The following is a 3533-nucleotide window of genomic DNA, read 5'->3' as shown; positions in this document are numbered from 1 at the left end:
TAAAGGATTTGGCAATCAAAATTTAAAATCGACTCTTTACACAAGTTTTGAGGTATTTTTAAACTTATCAATATAGCATTCATCATTTGTTTCACAGTTTAATTTTTATATTTAACAATATCATTTTGTTGAGGTAAATAAGTAGTGACAGTTTGTTGGATAATATCATTTTAAAAATAAAATTCACTAAAAAATACTTGTATTCTCCATCTTTATTGCATTTTATTGCTTCTATCTTCTTTGATTAGCAAATAATTATAACAATACTTTGTACAGTAATCTATAAAGTAACATAACATTTTTTTCTCCTTTATTTTACATAAATTATAAATATCCAAATATCCTGGTGCATTAACTCTAGAGTTCTACTACTTTTAATTGCTTAAAGATAAATTACTTTTAATTGTTTAAAAATAAATTATTTGTGGATTTTTAATTCTATATAAATTTCACACTTATTATTTTTCAAAAAAACCATAGTTAGTAACAATTCAAGTTTTATCAATTTTTGCATAGAACTATAATTTACATATCCTAACTTACCATGTCTTATGCCATAAAATCTAGCAAATAAAAGGAACAAACAATTTTATTATAATTTTAATCATGATTACAATAATCATTACGTTTATTTTTAAAAGATCATCACATGAATACCTCTTATCAATAAGCATCTTACTCTTTATGTGTAACTCATCAAAAACTATTTTAAAATCATGTTGGCTAAATAATGGACTAGAATTTTTTATTGTCAACAACATATAGCATATTGTTGAGGCTAAAAAATTTCTAAAAAGTTATATTTACTATGGCTTTCTCAATACCCTATATTTTTGAGATTGAAAAGTCATTCATTTATAATTGGTTCACCATTTATTTCTTGAACAACCTTTCTACAAAAACATGTTTTGTAGTTCAGAATTGTTCATAAAATTGACCTCAAAGATAACAAATTTATTTATAATATATTTTTAGAGAAGTCATTCATTTTAGTGTATTAGCTTGTGTAGCCATTCTTTTCTTAAAATTGTTTTGCTAAAGTATACATCTACAATCCTTGACTAGATGTCCAACCTTGTTACAATGAAATTATTTATCATTAAAGTTCTTAGCAATGTGTTTATTCTTTAAAACAAGTTCATTCATTTTAGTGTATTAGCTTGTGTAGCCATTTTTTTCTTAAAATTGTTTTGCTAAAGTATACATCTACAATCCTTGACTAGATGTCCAACCTTGTTACAATGAAATTATTTATCATTAAAGTTCTTAGCAATGTGTTTACTCTTTAAAACAAGTTTATTCTTTTGGTTGTTTTTTCTATAGAAATTCTTCACTTGCTCAAAAATATTTACCCTAGGAGCCATAAAAAGAAACTTGCTCTCTTTAGATAATTTATTATTCTTTTTTATCCTTAACCTCATAATTAGATTTTCAATTCTCATTTCTTTTCACTTAAGGTATTTCTTGATGTTCTTCTAAGATATTGACAACGTCTTAATAATAGTAGCTATTTACAAAGATTCATTCAAAACAATCCTTTCAACATTAATATTACATAGGATGAGTTGAAAATCTTGAGCTTGATTCATAATTGTCCTTCAATTAACTATTTTGAAGTCAAAACATTTGTCAATTAAGAATAGTTTTTAAACCAATGTCCTCAATCTTGTACTTTAAATCAAAGAATTGTCACAGTGACTTAGAAAACTATCATTTAAGTTATACATATCATATAATATATTGTTCAATTCATTCAAGATTTAATTCTTGCACACAAAATCATTACTATTTTATCTGTTAACAACTTCTATTATAGTGATGTTAAACTCTTTATTTGACAGCTTTTGCATATTTTCTGTCAAGAATTTTACTAAGTGCAAGATAATAAAATAAAAATATATTTTTTATTAATGATTTTTTAAAATTTACAACATTAAACTTATCATGTTTTTTAATATGTACCACGTAAAATGATGGTGAAATCCTTTCTACCAAAATAATATATCCTCTCCACCAAAATAATGTTCACAAGCTTCTCATAATGCACCATATTATGTGATGCTGGACTCCTCTTAGCTTAATCCGTATTTAATATTATCAAAATAATATTTCTACATTATAAGACAAACATTACAACTGACTGGTCTCACATTAAGTAATAAAATATATTTTTTTCCTCATTCCTCTTCAAGTGATGATATAACATGTCATCAGATTTTAGTCCTTTAATTAGTAAAAAATAATAAAACTCATCTTATTTAGTTTTATAACATGCAACCAATAAATAATTTTAAACTAAATTAAAATCATAGAGTAACATGTGCAAAATTTGATTTTTTTAATCAAATAATTAAAAATTAATTGACTAATAAAAAAATAAAAATAAAAATAAAAATTACTCAAATAAAAATCACTTGAAATATATATATAGGCCTTGAGAAAAAAAAGAATAGTTTTTTTTTTTTTCAACAGGGGACAAAGACTATTTATACACATATATAGGTTTTGATATTTTAAAATCAATTTCTAATTTACTTACGATTGATTTTAGATATTTTAATAATTCATATTATATCATTCATATTTGAAAATAGATTTCAATAAAAACCTAACCCAAAAAATGGGTATATTTCACTTTTAATTAGAACTCAAGTATGTCCCATAATCATGCCTAAAAACCATTTTTTTCTAAAATAAATTGTGAATGAGCATTCTGGGCTGTCGACATGATAATAACTCCACCTACACGTCAATGTTTTGCAATCTAGTTGGAAAAATTAAGAAGGAACTCATTTTGATCAGCACTTTCAGAGATATGGATGTTGAAGTTAATTTTGTACTTTCTCAGAACAGCAAGGGCATCATCTAATGCTGTATGTGAAAAGAACATAAATGGGACCTTGTGGACTCAGAAAACGACTTCAATTTGAATGAAAAATCATGCGCATGTCCCTCATTTACAGGAATTATATAGCTGGTATGCATGTGGGCTGTCAGCAAACTAACTTCCCTTCTTCCCGTTTCATCGACAATCGGAACCTCACTATGGTTCCACAAATACAGAAATTGATGTTTTCTGTTAGCAAATTTCTTCGTCAACCCCCACCATTTGACGTTGTCCTCGAACTTCTGTAGCAGTTGCGATTCTAACCGGGAAAAATGATGTAGCTACTTGTTGCTGTTTATTGAGTAGATGTCTTCTGCTAAAAGTGTCCAAAACAAGTGACCTTCGCTAAATCGATTAATGTCTACCAACAGGAAGATAATTAGCCAAAGACCGTACATGGCTTCTAGCTAAGCTGAGGTGAGGTGACCTTCCATGGTTAACACCAGTCAGCTTCAAGTTACAGAAGAAGAAAATGAGTCACCGATGCTTCCTCGTGCCATGGCCTCGAGGGCAAGACCAGAAAGCATATGGAGGGGACCAAAGATTGCAAAAAGAGAAGGCTAACATTTCCAGCGGCTAGGATTACAGTCATAACTATAGTGAACTAGCAACTAGCAAGCCAAGGGACACTAAATAATGAAAATAA

This window comes from Populus euphratica, unplaced genomic scaffold (genome assembly GCF_000495115.2).
Source record: "Populus euphratica unplaced genomic scaffold, PopEup_1.0 scaffold459.1, whole genome shotgun sequence".
Taxonomy (NCBI): Eukaryota; Viridiplantae; Streptophyta; class Magnoliopsida; order Malpighiales; family Salicaceae; genus Populus; species Populus euphratica.
This window is presented reverse-complemented; position numbering follows the sequence as displayed.